This window comes from Ursus arctos, unplaced genomic scaffold (assembly GCF_023065955.2).
Source record: "Ursus arctos isolate Adak ecotype North America unplaced genomic scaffold, UrsArc2.0 scaffold_8, whole genome shotgun sequence".
Classification (NCBI taxonomy): domain Eukaryota; kingdom Metazoa; phylum Chordata; class Mammalia; order Carnivora; family Ursidae; genus Ursus; species Ursus arctos.
Window position 1 is genome coordinate 58478925 of NW_026623100.1, and position 26008 is coordinate 58504932.

Below are 26008 nucleotides of genomic sequence, written 5' to 3' on the forward strand. Positions count from 1 at the left end.
ATTATTCAAGAAATAATTGATAAGTAATTGAGAATTAGCTCAAGTTCCAAAATAATATGGGCAAATGAATCTACTGATTTTGGGAGAATAATAGAAGCTGAGCCCATTAGAATTCATATTGACATTTCTTGGGGCGCCTGGGTGGCTCAGTCGTTAAGAGTCTGCCTTAGGCTCAGGGCGTGATCCCAGGGTCCAGGGATCGAGCCCTGCATCAGGCTCCCTGTTCCGCTGGGACCCTGCTTCTTCCTCTCCCACTCCCCCTGCTTGTGTTCCCTCTCTCGCTGGCTGTGAATCTCTCTGTCAAATAAATAAATAAAATCTTAAAAAAAAATAAAAGAATTCATATTGACATTTCTAAACTGTTACCTAATCTTTCTCGGTAATAAAACTGAAACTTGAGGAATGCGCAGACTTATTATGATTGTTTTTATAGAAAAAGGATCTAGTCATCCTTTGGACTATTTATTGTAATATTTGTTTTACCTGTAACCAAATTATCAAAGTTATAGGTTCCTTCAAGATTTCCAAGTACAATTAATAAACTCTATATCCCTCACTTTGCTGAAGTGCCTAATTCAAACACAGTACTTCACTTAGTCTCTTTATTTAAAATGGATGTAATTGACATTGTTTGGTGTCTTACTATATAAAGATAGTCAATAATTATTACCCCTGGGAAAACTTATTATATACTGGGACAATAATGACTTAAAGTTTTACTGAGGGACAGTCTTATTTCTTTCAGGTTTTGGTAATACAGTTTCCTTTGGTTCTACTCTCAAGTTAATACTTTAAACCTTCTAACTTTTATTCAGGTAGTTCTAAAAATGATTCCACAGGTCTATTGACTGAATTGGCTAACTTTCTGAGGAACAGCTTTAGTATTTTAAAGCTACAGTTCATGATTTAAGAGATGTTGGCAATATTATCTTTTTTAATTGAGACCTATAACATTGTTTAAGGTATGCACCGTGTTGTTTTGATACATCTGTATATTGAATATGATTACCATCACAGCATGAGCAACCACTGTTATCACATAATTATCATTTCTTTTTTGTGGTTGAGAACAAGTCAGATCTAGTCTCTTTGCAACTTTGTGATTACTATGCTGTGTATTAGATCTCTAGGACTTATTTATCTACTAATTGCAGGTTTGTACACTTAAATAATCTCTGTCCAAATCCCCATCCCCTCCCCACCCCCGTAAGCACCATTTTCTTCTGTTTTTGAGTTCTGCTTTTTTAGATTCCACATATAAATGATATCGTTCAGTATTTGTCTTTGTCTGTCTGACTTACCTTACTTAGCCTAATGCCCCAAGATACATTTATGTTGCAAATGGCAAGATTTCCTTCTTTCTTATGGTTAAATAATACTCCATTGTATGTATACCACATTGTCTTTATTCATTCACCCACTGATGGATGCTTTGGATGTTTCCATATCTTGGCTATTATGAATAATGCTGCAATGCACTTAACAGTTGAGATATCTTTTCAGTATCTTATTTTCATTTCCTTCAGATATATACTCAGAAATAGGAGTACTGGATCATATGGTAGTTCTAGTTTTAATTTTTTGAGAAACCTCCATACCGTTTCCCATAGCGGCTGAACCATTTTGCGTTTCCACCAACAGTGCATGGGATTTCCCTTTTTTCCACAAACTCACCCACACTTGTCATTGTTGTCTTGATGACAGCCATTCGAATAGCTGTCAGGTGATATCTTACTGTGATTTTGATTTGCATTTCCTTGATTATGATGCTGTGCATATAATCATGTACCTGTTTGCCATATGGATGTCTTCTTTGGAAACAAAGTCTGTTCAGTTCTGCCTATTTTTTAACTGGCTTGTTTTCTTTGTTATTCGGTTGTATGAATTCTTTCTATATTTTGGATATTAACCCCTTATCTGATACATGGTTTGTAAAAATTTTCTCATTTTCTAAGTTGCCTTTTTATTTTATTGATTCTTTTGCTGTGTAGAAGCTTTTTAGTTTGATGTAGTCTGATTTTTAACATTTTTGCTTTTGTTGCTTTTGCTTTTGGTGTCAGACCTAAAAAATCATTTCACTCATTTATGGAACATAAGAAGTAGAAAGATTGGTAGGAGAAGAAAGGGAAGAAGAAAGCGGGGGGGGGGGAGCAGAAGGGGGAATGAACCATGAGAAACTATGGACCCTGGGAAACAAACTGAGGGCTTCAGAGGGGAGGGTGGTGGGGGAATGGGATAGGCTGGTGATGGGTATTAAGGAGGGCACATATTGCATGGTGCACTGGGTGTTATATGCAAGTAATGAATCATGGAACTTTACATCATAAACTGGGGATGTACTTACTGTATGGTGACTAACATAATATAATAAAAAAATAAAATAAAATTAGATACCTAGTAGGATTCTTAAAAAAAAAAATCATTGCCAAGATTAATAATGTCAAGGAGATTCTTTTCTATGTTTTTTCCTAAGAGTTTTATCATATCAGGTCTTATGTCTACGTCTTTAATCCATTTTGAGTTAATTTTTGTGCGTGGTATAAGATAGGGGTCCAGTTTGATTTTTCTTCATGTTTTCTCAGCACCATATGTTGAAGATTCCATCCTTTCCCCATTGAATATTCTCTATTCTCTTATCAAATATTAATTAACTGTATATATAGGGCTTTATTTCTGAGTTCTCTGTTTTATTGATCTGTATGTCTATTTTTATGCTAGTACCATACAATTTTAATTACTATGGCTTTGTAATATAGTTTGACATCACAGAGTGTGTATCTCTGGCTTTGTCTTTCTTTCTCAGGATTGCTTTGGCTATTTGGGTTTTTGTTTTTGTTTTTGTATGTGTGTGATTCCATACAAATTTTAGGATGTTTTTTTTCCCTATTTCTGTAAAGAGTGCCATTGGAATTTTGAAAGAGATTGCGTTGAATCTATAGATAGCTTTGGGTAGTATGGGCATTTTAACAATAATCCTTCTGATCCATGAACACAGGTATCTTTTCATTGGTGTCTTCATCAGTTTCTTTCATCAAAGGCTTGAAGTTTTCATTGTAAAGATATTTCACTTTTTTGGTTAAATTTATTCCTGCATATTTTATTGGTTTTGATGCTATTGTGAATTGGATGGTTTCCTTTATTTTTTTTTTTAGATATTTTGTGGTTACTGCTTATGGAAATACAACTGGTTTTTTGTATGCTGATTTTATATCCTGCAACTTTACTGAATTTGCTGAAGAGTTACAAAAAAAATTTTTTTTTGGTTGAATCTTTAGGATTTTTTTTATATGTAAGATCATATCGTTTGTAAATAATAATAATTTTGCATCTTCCTTTCTGATTTGGATGCCTTTGTCTTGCCTATTCGGTCTAGAACTTCCAATACTATGTTGAATAAGAGTGGTGCCTCTTAGTCTTTAAAATGTTAAGCTTTTTAATATCCTGTTACTATATCTTGAAGAGTTTACTTAGTTTTGCTCAGAAATAAACTCTCAAACAGTAGTCTCTACTCAACAAATTAGTTTTATTTAGACCCTCTTTTTTATTCTGTTTTTCTAAGAGACCCCAATAATATTATACATCACTTTTTGAATTATTTTGTTTTTTCATGGAACATTTAGAAAATTTTTTTTGTGTGGTCACACCATTAAGAAACAGATTTACATCAGGAAAATCACAGATCTTATCACTCTAAATCAATATAAATGTTTCACCTCACAGACAAGTGAGTTATAATATGTGTCACACTCAGACCAGAATAAGATTAAGGAAATTATCTATTAATGTTGTCTCTTCGACTTGGTTCAGATTGGATACCAGCGATTTCAATAATTTCTCCATTAGCTCAATATTTTTTGAGTATTGATCGTGTGCCAGGAAAAGTACTAAGCACTGGGCATGGGATAATGATCATACCAAGTCCCTAACTCCATGGAGACAAAAAATAATAAGTAAATGAAAGAATTTTAAAATGTAATTATGGCAAGAAATATACCAGGATTGAGATAAAAAATAATAAAAGTTTGGGAGGGATGGATCTACTTTATGAAGTGTGGTCAAGCAAGCCATGTGAGAAACATAAAACTCATAGTAGGTATGGGACAAAACTGTTAAATGACCTTAGACTCTGGGAAATACCACAGTTTGGGAGTACTGAGGTTCAGAGAAATCTAGAGGTTTTTTTTTTTTTTCTGGTTCAGAGAAATCTAGAAAATTTCCCGAAGTCCTCAATCTAGTGAGTGGTAGAGGTTGAATTTAACTTGCGGGTATTGTCTCCAGCTGCCACATAGCATCGTAATATTGAGTAGCACCCACTTAGAAATTCTTGAGAGCTGAGAACTCAAGAGTAGGAAACCCAGAAAGAATAGAGAAGTAGCCATATGAGAATGGTAATCCTTCATCTGTTTGGTTTATAAAAATGGTTATGTGTTGACAATTTAAAAGAAAAAGGAAGCTAGCAATTTTGTGTAACAAAAAAATAGTCTTCGGAGTCAGGAAAATAAGGAATCGAATGCCAAATTGCCATTTACTGATTCTGCCATCGTAGGCTCAGTGAATAACTTAGTGACTGACTTTTTCATTTTCAAATGGGGACAGTGGTTACCATATTGTTGTTAGGATTAAATTAGGCAATATAAGTGAAAGCCAATATCAGTGAAGCACCTCACATATTAGTGCTCAGTAATTATAATTTCATTTCCTATTGTAGCAATGAATTTCATGTTTTTACTTAAAATAATATCTAAATGTTAATTTTCTTTCGAGATGGTTTCTGAATTCTTTTCAAAGCCCTTCATTACACATATAATCAATCTAAGAAAGAAAATGGATTCATAACTTGTGTTTGAGAGGAAAGAAAACCCCAGTGACCTCCTCCACATAGGATAGGCAAGAAATCATTTTAATTCAATTTAGAGTAAGTAATGAATCAATTTGTTAAAATTCCTTGTATTCTTTGAGAAAGTTGGATACAAATAAAATGAACCTAATAAGTCATTTGCTTCTATAAGAGAATCACCTGAGTCACTTAAAATAAATTTTATAAATCAGTTGACAAAGACAGCTAGGAAAATGAGTTTAATAATTTCTATACAATTTTTATATGTGAATTATTTATTTTTACAGCTGACATCTTCATGCTAGTCCCAAGTCCTGTGTTCACATTTGCCAAAATATATTCAGTTTATATACACTATGTTTGTACACATAGTATATGCTCTCTTTATATATAGATGTGTGTGCATACTTTATACACACACACAAAGGGATAGATGTATGCATGTATGCATACACTGAAAATACATATGAAATATGTACATATATACGTGCATATTATGTGTAATCTAGGTATGAAAAAAGTATAGAATTTCAAGTAAAAAGCCCTAGTTATGGGATAACGAGCCAGGCACTTAATCTTCGGAATCACACTTTGTCTTGTCTGGTAAATAAGAATGAAAATAATAGCTAAGTTGGAGAGTATGTGAATTAAATGATGTCATACATGAGAAAATTAATTTATAAACTGAAAGACTACTTATGTATGTAGACGCTCACTATTGGTATTCATTTTTAATCTGTTGCTGCCATGGAAATTGTTTTTTCAAGTGATAAAGCTCACTTAAAGCATTCAGGTTAGGAACACACATATCTCTCCCTTTCTTTCTACATGCAGGAACTGCCAACATAATACAACCAATGCCAACATTTTTCATTCAATTTATTCCCCTCCGCATAAAAATCAATCAATCAATCAATCAATCAATCAAAAAAGAAACAAAACAAAACCTGAATTTCTTCCTGGTGTATTTCCTTTCATAATTAATGAGATTACCAGCTGTCTAAAAGGGGGATAAGCAGCCTATATTGTGGTGGTAGAGGGGAGAATCATCCCAGAAGAATGGGGAGAGGGGTGTTAAGATACACTCACAATGGGCGGAGGATCTCTATGTGCGATTCCTGCCTCTGCTATAGCGCAATTGCTAACACTTCCTGAGTGTCGAATGTGTAAACAAGTACGGTAAACATTCTCCACTGTGTAACTCCTTTAAAGCTTATAGCAACCCTGGCAGATACTTACCGTTTTTTTATTCCATTGTAAAGATAAGGAAACTGATGCTTTATGATTTGGAGGACCCACAACTAATAATGGTCAGGCTTAAGCTTAATTACGATTCTTACACCCTTGACCACTGTGGTAGTTAAGAAGAAAACAAAGTTCAAATGATGAAGTTAGAACTCCAGTCACAGATTCAAAGTGACCCAGATGCTGCATGATCTCACAAAGTTTGCTAGGTCTGTACTGTATCTAACACATAACATGGTTTCTGCACCCTTTATGGCTCCTGCAAGGTCTCATTGACTTGATTTTGCAGATTGGCTTCCATGATACACGGCACACTTTTCCCTAAATCACAGGTTTTTAAATAAGAAATAGAATAGTTAATATAATATTTTTACCTTGTTAAAAAATCATCTCTTATGCTCTGGGGCAGGCTTTGTTATTTTCAAGCAAAATATCAAAAGCAGTAGACACACTCGATACTCTGCAATAAAGTATCAATTAATGCAATCAAGTCACTGGCAAAAATTTGGCTTAAAGTACAGCACGATAACTGATTATTTCAGATTTGTTGCTATTGCCTCAAAATGGAATGAAATCAGTATAGCTCGCTTTGAGTTTGGGGAATGTCTGCCTTTTCTATTGTAAAGAGTACAAGGCATTTTCTTTGATGAAATTTAAAAATGACAATTGTCTGTACTTCAATTTCTACAAAAGAAGGAAAAAAACAATCCAGTTTACAAAAATCGACTTTCTGTTAAAAAATATGTATTTGAGAACATGTTTTAAAAGCAGTATCAATTACTTCCTCACTCTAAATAGTGCTGTTTGGTGAACACTTAAAGAGAAATACTTGCTGCTTGCCAAACAAGGCAATTGTGCTTACGGCACTGCAGCCAGTATCTTTAGATTAACTAACTTTTTTCCAAGTAAAATTTAGTATTTGGGAGTCATTTAAAAAGCATAAGGTGTGATAACAGTAAAAGTACAACGATTTAAAGTATTTATTTTTCATTAATTTTTCTTTATCCTCTATGTTCTCTTATCATACTCCTAGAACAAATTAGTAAATACCAGAAATGCCCACTTAAGAACAGGTACATGTGGTCTTGAAAGAGCAGGTGACTAGTTTAGACTATAATATACTTTTTTTTTTTTTTAAGTTGTTCTAGGGATGAGATTTAGATGATGGCATTCAGGAGATGCTACCTCAAAATACGGCACCTTGGAATATTGAATATTTTAAGCTGAAGGAATTTGGGAAGATAGTAGATCCAGGCAGGTCACTCTTACCTTCCCCCTGCCCTTCTTCCCTGAGCCAAGTCATAAACTGCTCCTGGAAATGTGCCCCATCTAGTCCCAGAGGAGCCCCCTTATGTCTGAAGACAAAGGGACACCCAGAAGAATCGTCACAAACAGACCTTTCTAAGTTTCCCCCAGTTTACACACCTCATACTCCTTAACATCTCCTATTTTCCTATGATGTTCACTCTTCCTCGAACCTAGCATAGAAATACTCAGGTCTACTTGTTTCTGGTTCTTCATTTTTTATAGAGGCTTTCTTATCATATAAAACATATATTAAATAAACGTGTCTGCTTTTCTTCTGTTAATGTGTCTTTGTAAGTTTGCTTTTCAGTTCTAAGAACCCTAAGAAGAGCTCATAAAATGTTTTCCTCCCTACGTATCTCTGAGAAGAAAGCATGAAAATGAGTATTAAATGGCATTGACATAGTCTATACCTTCATGTTCAGTGAGAAGTTCAGCCTCAAGTTCCTCTTTCTAAAATATACTAAAAGCCTTCATAAATCATCTCACTTTGCTCTGTGAAATTCTTTTCTTGTCTACTGTGTGAAATCTACTCTCATATTTTTCTTCAAACGTGTACAATGCTGCATCTCAAGCAGTGATGGGCTACAAATCTCAGGATATCACTGTTCTTGCTGATGGCCCTGCCTTTTGTGAGGTTGCTGATGTTCAGTTTACAGAAGAACCAACATTAGTTACTGTCCTGAAGACGCTGATTTTCTTTCCAGTCACTTTCTGCCGTCAGGTTTTCCAGAACCTACTGCAAATGTTATATTATGACATGGTTGGTCCTGCTCTCCCAAATCCAAGCAATGGATACCTGAAGTCAAAGGGATGGCACTACAAAGAGTAATATTTTCTATAGCTGCCTGAGATACTAAAATCAGTGTTGCTCTTCATGCGCTTTTATTGACCAAGGTTCTTTCACCTCTCGCTTGTCTGTGGCTACTCTTTCACTTGAAGCTTAAGACAAGATTAGCCCAGTACAGATAATTCTGGATGGCTATGGCAGCTTGTATTTTCCACTAGCTTTTCACAGTAAGGAGATACACAAAATAAGTATAAGATGTGTCATTAACTTTGGTACAATAAGAACAGTAGAATTAAATTTAAAAGCCATTGGTAATCATTGTTTTCCTAAAGTCCCTGAAACCCCATTAGCACTCACTCTCTTTTCCTACCATGAGGAGTACAGTTGTCTCCTTGCCTCCCTTCTGGAGGTTCAACACTGTTGATGGGCATATGTGATCTCAACAGAAAGGAACTTTAATTTGTCAACATTGAATTGATGCTATTTAGTCATTTTATCCTTTCCAGGCACCATGATTTTAGGTGGAATTTTAAGTTAGACTCATCTCATTTGGGTGTCTCTCCCCACCCCTTATCAAGATCTAAAATGGATTATTTGGATTTAGTGTAAAAAGGATCCCAAGCTTCCATAGATGTATTTCTCTAGTTTTGCAAGTGTCATGGACCATGGCTATAGAAGAAGGCGGGGGGGGTCAAAATAAAAATAAGACTTGTTGTGTGTCTGTTTCTTTAGCACTGTGATCAATGCTCATATAAATTATCTTGTTTAATCACTGCAATATACCTGACATATAGAACATTGGGTGAGGCTGTTGGGGTTCAAACTGGTTAAGACACTTGCTCAAGATGAACATGCTGATAAGTGGCAAAGCTTGACTTTGAACTTGTCTGTGACTTATCTAGGGGTTTCTTTCTCTCTCTCTCTCTCTTTTTGCTTTGCTTACTCTTAGTGTGATATGGGAAAGACTTACAAATTGCCTTACTTTTCAGTTAGAGGAGCACCAGTTCTGTTGAATGCTCTATCACCCAAAACATCAAATAATAAAAATAGTTACTTTCAATTGATTGTGCCTGAAATGCCAGGTATCAAGTTTGATTTTGATTAAAGAGCTATCTTAAGAATATATGATAATTATTTTACCAAAAGAAAAAAAAAAAGGAAATGATACTCTTGAGAGAACTAAGAATAATTTATATTTAGAATGTACTTGGGTGAATTTAAGGGTTATATACCCTTTTTGTTTTTTGTTATAAAGTCCTTTTTAAAAATGATAAAGCTGTGGCAAACGTAAGAAATCATTTGTAGTAAATTTTCCTTAAAAATGAACAAGCTAATTATTAGTAAATTTATACTTTCTTTGCAGAAATCTTGTGCAAGATGGACTAAAGATTCACGGACTCCATTTCTGGTGATAGCAATAAGAAACTGAGATATGGAAAGAATCAGATCTGGTTACGGGTTAGAGCTCTAACTCTCAATGTATTGATCATCCTTTTCTCAAATGATGTTGGAGATGTTCTTCAGCTTCCTTGAAGTCAAAGGCCTGGAAACTTCTAGAAGAAGCTCCGGAGAGGCCAGTTCATGGTCCAAGAGAAGGTAAGAGGATCACATGCATTATCTATCATATCTGAGATTATGAGGATGTTTTAGCTTAAGATAGATACATCTTATGAATGCTGTATTTTGTCTAATTTTTAATTACCTTCTCTCACTCACTAGTAAATATCTACTCAGTACCTCGGTTATTAAAAAAACACACTTTGATTTGCCTAATAGATGTGTTATGACAAAGGGTAATGAACTGTTTTTACTGCTGAAATAGGTCATCCTATCAGGACGTCATCATATATTAAGGTACAGCAAGAGATCTTAGAGGTACCCAATTAAAAGTGCTTCTAGCCCAATAAAAAGCAAAATGGCATTAGCAGAAGTTCATGGACTCTGTTCTCAGCTTGAACTGCTCAGACTTTTGAACTTAAAGTTGTTTTAGATAGTATTCCTGTCTCTTACTCTGTTACCAAATGGATGACCTTAGTGAAAGGTGTTTTAATTCATTTTTTCATCTAATGTTCCTTATAAAGTTCTTGGAGATAAATATCATTAACCTTACCTTAGAGATGAAGAAAATAAGACTGTAAGAATTTGGGTAACATATCTAAATTCTCACAGTAAGGCATGGGAGATCTGGAATTTAAACATTGGTCAGCTTGATTTTAAAGCCTATGATCTTAACCACTGCATTATATCCTACGGCAAGAAGTCTAAAAAGCTATTTGTGGGTCTTTTCTCAATGGGTTTTCGTTTCTCTAGTCATGTAATGATGATAAGTCTTATACTTACCTTGCTCAAAAATTCTGATCAGGCAGAATACCACAAAGAGAGTAATACTTTAACTTAACCCATACTGTAATTTACAATTAATCAAATAGCCCCACATTTATTGATTTTCTTCTTTGTAAGAGTCGTTGTGCTAAGCACCACATGAATCAGTATGAATTTGATGTTAAAAATAATACAGAAAAGAAATATTGCAGAATAGCTTCTGGGCTAACTTATGAACGGAGAGCCAATTTTAATTTTTCCTCGACCACCTGAAAGTTTCAACCAAATTAAACACCTGTAATCACCAGGCATCTAATTAAAAAAGAAGGGGAGGCTTCTATATCAGGTGCAGTGAATAAATGGAAAATATTTTAAAAGCATACATGATAATGGCCCCAATCTCTTCTTTGTTTCTTTGCTCATTCCTCACCCCAAGGTAGAAGATTATCATACTGAGAACATTGGGATATAGCTGGTATATCAGATGTTATTCGTGTATGTTACATTAGAAATATGCTGATCTAGGCCTCTGTTTCAGTTGTCTAGCTTTTTCCCATCAAGGAGATCATGAGTAGCAGAGTTGTACATCAAAGCTTTTTCTGATAAAGCAAAGCACACATTCAACAGGCACTTGGCTGACCCGTACAACTTCACCCCCTTAGCTCCTGTCAGTTACAGAAGCACTAGCTATTCCCTGGTCTCTCCATTCTCAAGTCTGGCCAGTACTTGGCATATTTATTAAAAAAAAAAAAAAAAAAAAGTTGCTAAGAGAAGGTGTGTTTCTTACTGATCCCATCACTTTATCTGACTCAAACATGTTTAGCAATAATAAAAATTAAATCATAATTTTGACCAAGTTATGTTTCTGAGTATAGCATAATCTCTGTTACATTGCACATTGCAGGTCCTCCTCTATTTTCTTAATCTTGAATGATAGTTCAACCTAAAATTACTTCTATTTCATAGGATGATGGTGAAAATTAATGAGTTGATGGATGTAAAGGCTTTGGACAGTACACTGAAACCATAGCTACTATTGTTTTTTCATTGTGTTTGCATCATGCAGAGTATGCAAGACAAATGAATAATCCTAGGGAAGATTTTTGTCTAAAGACAACTGTGTTTTTTTACCATTTTATCCCAATAAATGTCCTAAAACTATAGGTAGAACTTTAAGGAAGGATCCTTGGGACTTTACATTTTAAGATGACAGGATAAGGATGTGTACCCCTTTTTCATCTCTGAACTTAGAGGATGAGAAGTATATATAAGTTCTTCAATCAAATTAGGACACACTATAACCATAGGCCCTATCTAAGAGGAGTATTGTCAGATCAAGCTTAGACCAGACATGCCTGCTGCTGCAGGTGCAGCTAGGTCTGGAAGAACCCACAGATTTCCAGACCAGGCACTTCACCCTGAGGGACAGAAACAACACCATTGTCCCCCATCAGGGGACATGGGGTGCTAAGTGAAGTTCTCTGGACCCTGTTAGATATTACAGATTAGAGACAAATGAAAGAGTTTACAGTCATCCCATCATTGAAGGGCTTATCCAAAGATGAAGCCAACCGGAGAAGAGATGGAATTATGAATAATTCCTACATCTGTAGGAATAAGGAAGAGTCAAACCAAAGCACTCATGTTCCTCACCTTCCCTCTCTCCTTGTCCCATCTCTCCCGTCTCTGTCTCTCATATACACACGCACACAGCATGCAAAGAAAATAAAGCAAAACTGATATGGCAGGGAGGGGAAGGGCATGAAAAATAAGCTGACATTGCCCAGAAAAGAGGGTGAAGAGGAAAATAAAATGGGACAGAAATGAACATAAAAAGAGAAGACTACCACACAATTGAATAAATAGTAAGTACCAGAGAGGCAAGACAAAGAAAAACTTAACAACTGAAAATGAATAAGAAGTTAAAAATTCATAAAATGAGAGATGTGCCCCCCCCCCAAAGACGAGAGCTGGAAAAAGAAAAAACAGAAATTTTCATGTGTAATTTGAGGAAACTGTTTAGAAATGGAGAAAATTTGAATCTAAGTTTGAAAGAAGGAATACACCAAGTCTTCAGAACAATTGATACAAAATGATAAGTTTCAAGTTATTTCCTGGTAAACTGTTACAATTTTGACGATGTATTTGTGTGAGAGACAGACAGACCTAGAGAGAGACAGATTCTTGCATATCCAGGAAGAAATAAAAATAGGCTATTCTCAACATCTACACAAAAAAAAACTCCATGCTGGAAGAAGGGGAGCTAGAAAATCTAAGACAAACTACCATAGAGTAAATAAAGAAAATTTTCAACTACAAATAGCACTAGTATCACTAAGTGATTAGTGAATAAAAATTCATCTAAGCTAAAAAACCAGTATCCCCTTCTTTTCTAGTCTTCTAGAAAACTTTGGTTGTTCCTGTAGTCTGAAGCATTTTGTTAGGTACCATAGTTAATTGTGAGCTTGACTTCCTTTTCCACACCTGAGCTCCTTTCTCAGGCTATCTTCTTCATGCTGGCCCCTCTTCCTTGCACTCAGATTGGCCTCAAGGTCTGTCTGCCGAATTGATTTATTTTTGTGATTGCAGAAATCCGGGGCTCTAAGAAATCGCTGATAATTCAAGAAACTTGCCAAAACCTAGGCTTTTACGAAAAACAAAACATGAAAAAATCAATATTAAATTATATAAAAATGAAATATAATGTTACTAGTTAGGTTTTATTTTGTCCACTAACCAAGGCTACAGCCCCCATGGTAAACATTTTGACATTATACTCTGGAATTCTGTGACTTGCCTCCCTAATTAATTGCATTTCATGAAAAATAAAACTTGGGGATAAACAAAAAAAGTTTAAAAAGAAGTTATTCAGATCATGATTTTATGTGATAAAAAGTATTCCTTTGTGTGTGAGCCTAAGGGGTGTGGAGTAATGAAGCAGCCAGATAAAGCCGGAATTTATTCCAGGTTCTGGTTTAGGCATAGATTGGTTAGAGATGATGTACTAGGGAGTCAGTCTGTTTTTTTAAGAACTAAAGATTCTGACCAGCCTTTGGGCCGGCTTCTCTCCACGCTGAGTGTCTAGTGGTGGTGTCTGTAAGTCGCGACATTCACGTACTTTCCACAAAGTAAGATTTTCAGAAAGACTGTTGGAACCTTGAGTTTCTGTGAATGGTAAGTGGCAGTATGAAGGAGAGAACATTAGCTCAGGTCCTTTCATGTACTTTGTAGGTTTGCGAGGTAAGAATTTTCAAGGGCTAACTCTAAAGAGGGAACAGGTTTTAAACCTGACCTAACTGTTCTCTCCATCTAAGAGGACTATGATTTCATTACACACTATATAAACAGGCAACGGAAGGAGACAGAGACTGGAAGGAGAGAGAGGGGAAAAAAGGAAGGAAGGGAAAGATGCTCAGGATCCCAGGCAAGCATGTGCATTTTGACATGATCTTGCAAAAAGAGAATTAAATAAAAAATGCTGGAAACGTGCAGTCACATTGGTATAGCTGCCTAGGGCTGACTTCTATGAATCAATTGTATTAAACGTAGTCCTTGCAATATCATCTTCTTCAATTAATATTTATTGAGCATCTCCTGAGGTACATGACACATGAACAGATATGATTAACTTCCTGTTCTCTACCCGTCTTTCTAGAAAATGAAGCTAGTACAACCTTCAAAATATCTGCCTGAGGGGAAAAAATGAACTTGCTTTAACAACCTGAACAAACATTATTTCAAGAACTAATTTTCCACTTATCTGGCTCTTACCTTCCATATTTTCAATATCTGTGATGTGTCGTAGCAATTTAACATTCCAGGTCACTGAGTACAAACTGTCACAGTCTAGAGTGGGCTTTGTGTCCATTTCATTTGTTTAATACTTTATATTTAAAATTCTAATAGCAATTAATTTAAATCAGGCAAAATAGCTATTTTTGCCCCAATTAACAGAAAATCCAAATTTAAATGACTTACTTTAGGTCTCTCAGTTTGTTTGGGCTTCAGACTTTCTGATATTAATGCCTATGTTAATAAGGGCACCTGTTTTCTCAAAATTATATTACTCAAAATTATATTTGCATGGTACACAGTAGCTTTGTTACGTTTGCTATTTATAGACAATTTTCCTTCTACAAGTTGAAAAGGAAAGAGGTAAAGGAGTATATCTAACAGCTTTCTGACTGCCAGGTCTTTTGCTAAACATGCTGTGTTCATTGCTATATTTATACTCAGAACAAACCTGTGGGGTGGGGTCGGTGTTCATATACTCTTATTTTTTTTTTTTAACAATACAATTGACTATATATTCCCTGTGCTGTGCTTTCATCCCCATGACTTATTCATTCTGTATCTGGAAGCCTGTACCTCCCGCTCACCTTCTCCCGTTTGCCCATATGCCCCACCCTCTTCCCCTTTGGCAACCATCAGTTTGTTCTCTATACTTACGAGACTGTTTCTGCTTTTTGTTGGTTGGTTGTTTTGTTGTTGTTCGATTCCACATATAAGTGAAATCATATGGTATTTTGTCTTTCTCCATCTGACTTATTTCACTTAGCAAATACCCTTTAAGTCTTGTCACAAATGGCAATATTTCATTCTTTTTATGGCTGAATAATGTTCCATTGTATGTATATACTATCTTTTCTTTATCCATTTATCTACTGATGGACACTTTTATTTCAAATGAAGCAGCTGATGCTTACAAACTGTAACGTTGCCTATTAAGTGATGGAGCTGGGACTAGAACCAGGCCATCAGACTCCAGTACCTGTGATCTGAATACTTCAATACACTTGGACTTTTTCATTTGTAGAAGCTGCTAAATTAGGTTTATGCATCCTCTGGATTTGTGCATTGTTTCAGGTGACTGTACTCTATGTTTTAATTGCTGGGTCATATAGACCATATAGGTCACATTTTCTAAATATTTTTATAAATTTTTTTAAAAAGATTATAAATCACTGTAGAAACATTTTTAATTTCTTATTGTATATTTAATTTCAACCTAATTGAACAAACACATTGTGCAAGAAATACACACAGGACTTGGAGATCTAAAAGGTAAACTTGATGGACTCTGAGTCTGAAGGATATGTGATACATTACTGCAAAGTCTTGATAAATCTAACTGGAAATTGATATGTGGTTCTTTTTTCTAAGTCATTTGTTACATTTATAAATCTGAATTATATCGATAAATATCAGTGCCAGGTAAAATTACATAAACATCATACAAAAAATGAAACTATCTTCTTTTCTATTAATAATACTTTACCAGTTTCATGTAGAGCTCCCAGTATATCGCTGTAAAAAGTTTTGAGAATTCCTTGTATCTTTTTACAACCCAGGTCACTCTAAAATATAGGGCTATAACGTTTTATAACCTTTCTTATTGTAACACCATGTTATTTCTCTCATAACATTGTTGGTCGCAAAATTTGAAGGAGAAAATTTTACAGGTACTTTTCAAAGCAATTGTAGATTAACGCTTTCATTATTAAGTTCTTCAGTGTTTGCTTGTTTGTAGGTTTCATTAATTGATAATAGTACTAGTAGTTTTCTATCTAGTTTTGCCATTATAAATACTAATGCTGCAATTTTTCACAAAATATCTGAAACAGAACACCAAAAAAAGAGCATCTTGTGGTATAAGGAAATGGAGGGTTGGATTTGGGGTCTATTGGCAGACAGTTTTACCATGCAAATTACATGCAGAGGTTGGCATATATTGAACTTTGCCCTGGGACTCATAAATTATTTATGTGGCTTCATTCTCCTACACTTGCAAGCTTCTCTGTCTTAGAAATTCTTCCTAAGAAAAAGGATCATTGTATTACAGTTTCTCAAATTGTCTTCGTAATCATGACTTATAAATAACACCTGCCTAGATACTTGATTTATTCATTTAACAAATATTTATTGTACTCTACTGTGTGCTGTGTACTGTGCTGGATACCTTATGTATAAGGATAAATGGGATCAAAACTATGCTTGCCTCATTATACTGAGAGTCTAGTGACATATCCAGATGAGTAAATAGGAAATAATAATATACAGCAGCAAGATCTGCTGTTGGGTAATAGAGAATATGAGAGGACATGTAAGGGAGAAGCACTTCAATATTTACCACGTGTGCTTGAGTATGTTTAACAATGATATTCAAGGAAGGCTACTCACACAGGCTGAGATGTTAATAGTACACCTGTTTCTCCAGACAAATGATGGAGGATGAGAAGAAGAATGATGATTTGCTCAGAGAATGACTCATGAAGAGGTTGAGTATTGGGAGGCTGCAGATGTTCAGGACATTGGGAGTAATTGAATTAAGTGGTGCAGAGTGAAGAAGAGGGGTGGCTGGCAGCTGCTTAGAAAGGATAGGTGTGAGAGAGCTGTGCAATGAAGGGTCCTGTAACCCTCGTTAAGGAGGGTGAATATTGGGGCAATTGGAGATCAGTTAGTGTAAATACATGTGAGCTATGATATTTGTGTTTTAGATTGCTTCGGCAATAATGGAGAAATGATAGAGGTAGAGGCAGGAGAGGAAAGCAGGGAAGTCAGTGAGAACCTGTTGCAGCAGTGAGTCCAGAGCAAAGTGATTTGAACTAACCTTGTGGCAGTAGAGTGGATTACTTCCCCATATAACACACACACACACACACACACACACACACACACACACACGTGGGTATCCCAAGTTTATTGCCAACTATATATTTGTGTTACTGTTTATCCACCATTAAGTCATGAGTTCCCAGGAGCCATGAGCTGTGCTTTCCACCAGCGTTGTAAAGTCTTGATAGCTCATCAAGTCTTTGGAGATAGAAAAAAAAATTTTTTTAAATGAAGATATACTCACATTTCTTTTTCTAAATGTTTTGTTACATTGTAGAATTCTCCTGAGATATTTATCAATAACAAACTACTTAAATAAACTCCTTGGGATTAAAGATATGATATGATGTATTTTAAAAAATCATTCCAAAAGTTTCCAGGAACACAGCTATTAGTTTTAAAAAGAAAGCTACTGTAGAGTATTTGGTACAAAGTTATGGTAAGTATAATGCTAATAAACTTCACGGGGTTGAAAGACACTTGTTTTTCAAGAAAGAATTTGAGCATTGTAAGGAAAGAAATGAAAGAGGAAAAGAATAGTATCCCTCCTTGGTCATTCATCATTTTGGTTAGTAAAAATTATCTAAGGCCACATATCTCCCTTTATCCTTTACTTTTACTTTTTTATATATAATCTTCATTATCTTTTATGTCAATGTGTCACTTATCAGTCCACAACCAAAAATAATATAGTAATGTTTTGTAACATCTAATTTTCCTTTGGGAACTCAGCCTATTTTCAAATGTATAATAATGTTCCCATTTCAGAAGGCAAGCTACTAACTAAATTATCAAAGCCTTGAGAGCTGACAAAACTGGAGATCACCATTAATCAAGTGCATTTCCAACCTAGCCTTGTAGGGAAACTGATTTGTGGCCGTAATTTCATAGGTTTGATCTAGAACTTAAAAAGAGTAGCGGTAGTAAGGAGGGCACGTATTGCACGGTGCACTGGGTGTTATACGCAACTAATGAATCATGGAATTTTACATCAAAAACTAGGGATGTACTGTGTGGTGACTAACATAATATAATAAAATATTATTAAAAGAAATCACAATAAGTCAAAGGAACCCTACACAACTAATAGTAATTTTAATAGTTGTCATGTTTTTCTGTTTAAATTATCATAAGTAAAAATAGTTAATGAAACTCAAAATGGAGAAACTAGCAGCAACCATTCCTTGGGAAGTTACTTTACTTTCTTTTGGTGATGACAACAGGTTCATTACATGGTGGAAGCCAGGTGGGCCCTTTTAATTGATGAAATGTTGTCTCACAGCTAACAACTGGTTTTTAAATGTTTTTGACGTGTGTTTTTGTTCCTTTTATTTTACTTGAACACCTCTTGTGACTCAGTAATACTAAGATTTGTCATTGGGCCGTTTTGTTTTTTGATATATGTCCATGTTATTTCTAGTCTATATAATTTGCTTAGACATTACTACCCTTGAAGATAGATTTCCAGACAACACATTCTCTGAAAAATCCCAATGCCACTTTCTTCCTGTCCTGCTGCCTAGGACATGCCCTGCTAAATTCTACTGTCACATTCTCTGGTGTGGAAATGCCCCACATCACTTACTCCAGTGTCCACTGAAGGACTCTAAAGAGGATGCAGCTCCAAAAGCATTGACATTACATCAGAGATGCCCATGGCATGAAATTAAAAGAAAAAGAAGAAGTTCTAGTGCATACGATTTTCTCTAATACTTAAGTCTTTGAATTCTATGCGTTTCTTCTTCCTCCATACCATATGTTTCAAAGATTAAACTATTTTATGCAAGCAGTTGGTATATCACCTGACTAGCATTTTATATACTATTAGTTGGTGGTTTCACAGCACAGCTCAAAGAGGGATTATTTAGATAGAAGGAGAGAATACAGAATACTAGGAATCAGCACTGAAATAATTCTTGAGCATATGTCCAACTCAAGCAGTGTGTAGGTCTAGGCTTCCACAGGGGGCGGGAGCGGGGGGGGAGGGCAGTCCATGTCTGTGGAGAGAAGGTACACTGTACTGTAAATCAGTAGTGACTATTATAAAATACTTAGCTGGGCAAAAACACATCCAGTTCTGTTTTTCCTCAAGGAATGCTGTGGCAATGAAATTCTTCCTTGTACGGAGAGAAGACCTGTTGCTAGATTACTCAGAACTAACGTCACAGGTTTCAGATTCTCCTTACCTGTCAGGCATTAACCATGAATCTAAAACACAGAAACTGAACAACAAAATGGATAACTTAGCTCAGTGAGACTCATGCTTTCAGTCTGCAAACCTTTCACAGAAATTATTAAGAGTGTTGACAGCTTCCTATGGTATAACACATAAAAATCTATAGTTGATTAAAAAACTATGAAAAATGAATGTCAAAAACCTTAAAATATTGAGCCTCATACCAAATGGATAGCACTTCACATTAATTGCTTGAAAAGGAAATGAGATGCGTCATCTCCTATATAGGCAGGTACAAGTAGTTTGAATAGAAATATGGTTTCAAAACTTGAGCTACTCGTACTGAACCAGATCAACGACCATAACCTCATCGACTATATTAGACTAGAACTCATTAAAAGCCCCCAATATAAGTGATCTCAAATATCCAATGTATATTTAGACAAGACACTGTATAAAATATTTAATCAAAAAGTCAATGTATAACTGTGGAAAAACTTAGAAATGGCAACTAGATACAGGAACTACAGTTGTTTTCCCTGTTTAATATCTCTGTCAAATTTTATTTTTCCCATGAATAAGAAGATATAGCTGGGAAGAAAGGAAAAGCTAGAAAGAAGATAAATATATTTAGTTAACTATACAATAATGGAATCATAACTCAGGAAAATTATAGGGTTCCTACCTTTTAAAAAATAAATTTTGATTTAGGGTTAATTTTTGTCACCAGTTATGGGCAAGTAAATTGCTCTAAAGTGTTTGCCATTCTATGCCACCATGCTTGTTTTTGTGAGCTAGAGCATGCAGGGGTGTCAGACTTTACCCGACAACACGGGACCAGAGAACAGTGAATGATTGGAAAGGAGAGTTAAGTGATGAAGCATCATGAAGTAAGTGATGGGAAGAAAGCGGGGAAGACTGTATCATGTAGTAACCAACCCCGAGTAGTCTTTCTGTAGATGAAAAACTAACAGAAGGAAAGAAATAATGTGATAATTTATTTAAATCTTGATGTGGAAAGAATGCTTTATTCTTGCAATTTCTCCTCATCCTCCTATCTTTTCTAAGGCAAGGATTTCTCCCCAATCATTCCAAATGCAAATATGCAAATTGTTTCCTCTGTATCACTTGTGTTGATACCCTCTTTTTTTAGTCTCCATATTTCTCCAGTGTTGGTGTAAATAGCTTAATGTCTTGGAATGAGTCAAAGTCTGTGTTACCATTATAGTGATGAAAAATTTGCTTCAGCTCCTCTCTCTAGAAATTTTAAGTTAGTTGTAGACGTTGCCCCCTCAGTAGAATTCTTGTCTCTAAACAATAGTCCCAAGGCTGTATTCAGTTAGTTGCAGAGAGCAGATTGTCTTGCAAAGGCAATGAGCAATGAGAAGCAGATACAGGCTAAAACTTGAGAGTCCACCAGAAGAGGAAAAGATATCTTTTAAAAAGGAAGGGAAGACAATTTCATCTGTCTAATAAATCAAAAAGGCATAAAATATATGTTATTTATTTTGCAAGCAGAGGTCAAAAGCCCACTATTTTTCATGGGAAAGCATATCATCCTTCCATTTCAATTAACCTTATAAAGCAGTCAATAAATATTTTTGAAAAATATTTCTGGCAGCTGTAAAGGCAAGCCTTATTTTAAAGGAAGTTTTTTATTAAGATAAACAGAGACCTGTGCTGCATAAGGTTAGTGCTTACTCAAGTTTCCAAGTCAAGAATCTGAAAGATGAGGTTCTTGAAAAACTTAAAGGCTGACTTGAAGACCCCTGCTTAACTCCTATAAGACACTGCACAGGTGTCTAGGAAAAACACACTCCTGTGTTTTTCTCCTTTACTATTCACAAAGAACATTTCACTTTGGACACTCTGAATACCCAGTGTGTCAGGGGTTTTCCCCACACAAAGCAATTCTTTGTGACATCAGCTGTGACTCTATCCTATAATTCAGTTCAGCTCTGACACAATCTACCTGGAGTTAACATCAGATCCCACAAGTTACAGACTTAATTCTGTAAGATGGCCCCCACTTCAGATACTGATCACAAGTCCCGGATTGTCACCAGTACTTTAGACAAACTGGCTATATAAATTAGGGTTCCTACAACACTCTCCTTGGTTTAAATAACTGACTAAAATGACTCAAAGAATTCAAGGAAACTCTTGCTTATATTTACTAATTTATTATAAGGGCATAACAACAGATAAAATGAACAGCCAGATGAAGAGATACGTTGGCAAAGTATGTGGGAAGTAGCTTCCATGCCTTCTCTGTGAGCACTTCCACATGTTTACCAACCCAGAAGCTCTCTGAAGCCTGTATTTTAGGGAATTTAATGGAAACTTCTCCATGTAGACATGGTCGACAATTAACTCAGTCTCTAGTCTCTCTCTCCTTCTTGGATGATGTGTGGTTGGGTGGAAAGGCCCAAGGTTCTAATCATGGCTTGGTCTTTTGGGGGACTAGCCCCCATTATGAAACTATCCAGGAGCCCACCAAGAATCACCCCATTAGACCAAAAGACACTCCTGTCACCCAGAAAATTTGAAGGGATTAAGGAGCCCTGTGTTAGGAGCCAGGGTCAAAGACCAAATATTAAAACAAAAGGTGCTTCTACCATTCTTATCACTTAGGAAATTACAAGGATTTTAGGAGCTCTATGGAGGAACTGGGAGCAGATATATATGTCTGTCTGTCTATCGATCCCTATTTCCTATATATATTCATATATATGTATATATGCCTATTATTTCACAACAACAAATGTTTAGAAATATTTCCAAGAGCAAGGCCAGTCTCCTGAAGCAAGGACTAAGTTTTCTTTTTTTTTTCCCTTTTGAGATACTCAAGATAAAATTTTTATATATTATAGCATTCTGTAAATAATGTATATCTAGCCTTTAACTTATCCCTAGGCAGAGTTGTTGCAGACTGCTTTGGTTTCCAAAACTAGCAATGTGGAAAACTGACACAATGTTAATTTTAAGCCAATCTAATTGAAGAGCTAACTATCATGATACTTATACAGGGAAGGTTTTTGTAACAAGGTGTTACGATGCCAATGTCATTAGTTGAGAATGTTTCAAAATTTCTTTGGGAAAGTAAAGATAAATTGAAGAACTTGGTACATAAACAGGAAAGAAATAAGTCTCAAAAATTAAGTATGTTTTATCTTTTTAAAATAGCACCACAAAAAGCAGAAATAGTAATGTCACTTGAGTTAAAATCTTATTTTTAATAAAAATTCTAAAACTCTTGAGGAAAACATTTGACGATCTTTTACGCAAGTGAACATGCTTATTCTAATCTTCAATGAATGTATGCTTCAGGACCGTGTCTGTTAGTGACCCCTACTTGTAGAACATTTAAAACACAATTTCATAATTAAGATAGTCACCATAGAAAATTATTCCATTTGAATGAGTTTTGTTGACTGTAGTAAATTCAGAAAAGAGAACGGGATCTAGAATAACTAATTTGATCTGTGTTAATGCCAACCAACATTATGTACCAACCATTTAAGCAAGGTTTAGTATTAGAGATTTAAGATTTAAAACACATTGGAAAAACGTTGTAGAAATTTCTTTAAGGATAAGAACTAGAATTAACACAGGTCCTTAAACAAATATAGACTGTTTCATAATAAAAAGAAGTATTATCATTTCTATAGATGGACAAGAGGTATTTCAGGAATTCATTTAAAAAAAATCTTGAAAGTTTCGGTAGAGATTGCAGATGGGAAATATGGAAAGCCAGACTGCTGGTCTGCGTAAAACTAATTTGAGTTGGTTGTAAATACTGTATGTGTATATAAATTTTTTAGCTGATGGACACACACACACACACACGCACACCTTCCATGAGTTTTTGAATGGTAGGGTATTTTTTCCTTAAAAATCTCATAAGTTGCTCATAAAAGTTTAGGTTTAAGTGTGATAATATTTTCATATAGTTCAAACTCCTACTCTTTTTTACTGACTCCAGTTTGAGACAGAGAGCGAGAGAATGAGAATAAAAGAAAGGTGGGAAGGAAGAAGGAAGGAAGGAAGGAATAAAATAAAGGAGGGAGGGAAGGAAGAAAGAGCAAGGGCTTCTCTGTGTCTGCCAAGACCTATATCATACTCCTGATACCCAGGTGTTGAGTGGTTTTCATTATCCTAGTTGGTGACTGGATTGGGTTGGGGGGCAGAGAGCAGGGTGTTGTGATGACATACGCCAGTTGGAATGTAAGGGCATACTTGGGATTTTAAATTCATCTCTCACTGCAGCTGAGAATAGTGCTGGTGAAAGGGAACAATTCAAAAAAGGGTTTGCAACATTCTTCTCTAAGTAGAACAAAGACTACCCTGAAAGTATGGATCATTTCCATTACCAGTGATGAAATACATGATGCATGATGGGGGCCAGTATGCAATTAGATATAACATGTTAAGTAGAATTCAGTCCAAGCTTCCATGGAATTGACAATAGGCAATGCAACAGACGTGGCCTGGGATTTCTTCGGCACTGATCTGCCATGAAGTGCTACATCGTGAGTGCATGTATTCATCCTTTTATTCATTTGATAAAGAGTTATAGAAGAGTGACCTATGCAAGGCATACAGATATAGGACATAGGTATTCAAATATGAAAATGATGGCATGAATCCTGCCCTTAGAGCTGAGCTTATGGTTTAGTGGGGAACAAGGGGGAGACAAGCTCTGCATATAAATAGCTATAATACAATGAACCACATAGTAAGTGTTATGGCAGAATTACAGATAAAGTGTTGTGCGGTCTCACCTGAGAGAAAGGTCTTTGGAGTTGAGAGATAGGATGCATCCAAGAGTAGGTGCCGTTGAGCTAGACTTTGAAGAGTGGGTCTGTAGCGTTAGTTGGGCAGCGTGCTCTCCATCAAGAGCTACGAAGGTGTAAAGGCAATTGGCCCAGAAATCTACAAGAATCAAAATGAATGTGCATCCAAAGACAGTTTGAAAGATAGAATGAACTTTTGCATGTCTATTTACTCAGCAATTCTGTTTCAGTAACTGGCCTGAGAAACACCAATCCACATGCACAAGGCGGGAAGCATAAGGATGTAGCAGATTTTTAAGAAATGCGTTAAGTGAGAAAAATACAGAGAGCCCAGATAAAATATATTTACTTCCTATTTAGTACTTTTCTTAGTAACAACAAAGGTTTCTTGTAAGAATGTTATACAAAGTGCATCAAAAACATAAAAAGATGGGTACAGAGAGAATAAAAGAGTGTCTGATTGTTAATTTCCCCCTTCCTGTTTGAGGAACATACTCTCCTTGGAATGCGGTGGCTAAATTTTTCTGTGTCACTTTGTAATGTATTAGAAGAATTTCCAGTAATAGAAAAAAACTGTTGGGAGAAGAGAGAGGTGAGCAGAAATGCAATTACCATACTGGATTCTGGCCAAGATACCAGAATCATTTCTCTGTCAGAAAGAGCTAGGAATCCGTTCAGGTGTGTGAGGTCAGAACCTCCGTTTTGCATCTCATTGGGAAGCCTGGCCTCTGTCATCATTGTAGAACTTAACAGTGTGCTCTGAGGCTGCTGACAGGGTCTCAGCAGAATGGAAGGTGCCACTTACTTCATTCCCTACCCCTTTCCACTGTCTTAGCAATTCCCTTTTCCCCTGAAGGATAACCTATGAAGCAGAGACTGTGAAAATCTGCACGCATGGGAATGGCAGCCTATGCTGCTGAAACCAGGGAGTATGAGTGCCAATTGTGAGGGAAGCAGTCCTAGCAGCCAGGAGACAAGAGACACAGGAAAGCCACTCTGCAAAGGCAGTGGAATTTGTTTCAAAGGGCATATCTGATTGCTTCATTATTTTTACTAATATTTAGAGAATTTTAGCAGTTACATTTGAGATGGGGGAAAACTGGCATAGCCTTGAATTTTTATTTCAACCTGTAAAATATTTAGAGCTTCTTCATATATCCTTCTAAATAATGTAATTTGCTTTTATTAGATATCTTTGCTTTATTTCAACCTTTGGTCCCTAAACTTCATTTTGTCTTTTGAATTATTAAATTTCACAGAAAAAAAAAATCTGTCTTCTACACTGGTCTGATTATAGCACTTTCCTATATTTGAAAATACTCCCCAATAGTCAAAAAGCATCCTGGAAAAGCACCTTTGTATAACCAGAAACCTTGGCTTTCTGATTTCCCTAGAGTTGTACATCAAGATATTAGTACTAACATAACTCGGTGTGGTGCCCAGTGGTCTGGCATTGTCCAATTCCTACTAGACCCCAGGATAGATACCTTATTTGGTTCTTCAAGCTGGGACATTGCTTCTCTGTGTGCTATTATAAAAAAAAGCTGAATGCCAGAACAGGGAAGCATTTTGTGGTATAAACACCAGAGGAATATTTAGACCAGAGCATTTGCTGATCCATATGTTTTTACTATGGTTGTTATTTTCATTTTCACAAAGGTAGGGAACTGCTCTGTAAAGAATGATCTTGAAATTATTTCTTCCTCATTCACAGGTTTACTTGTGAACATAACACAAAAGTAGAGAAAAAATTTTTGAATTAAGATCATTTTATTTGACTTTATTATATGTGAGCTTGAATTTATGCAATCATTTCCTAATTAGAGCTTATGAGGCATTGTGATGTGTGTATCTTTTTCTCTGGCTTTTAGTCTACCAGTGTGAGTCTGGGGAATGAGGGTATGGTAGGGGTAATACTTTCA

The 26008-nt window shown here is 35.7% G+C and overlaps 1 long non-coding RNA gene across 1 annotated transcript in view; it reads left to right on the forward strand.

Moving 5' to 3' along the window:
- Window positions 1–26008, forward strand: part of LOC123002096 (uncharacterized) — a 268148-nt gene that overhangs the window by 147286 nt on the left and 94854 nt on the right. Inside the window, exon 4 of the long non-coding RNA XR_006411645.2 lies at window positions 9541–9773. This is a non-coding gene — a long non-coding RNA (uncharacterized LOC123002096). The remainder of the gene's footprint in view (window positions 1–9540; window positions 9774–26008) is intronic.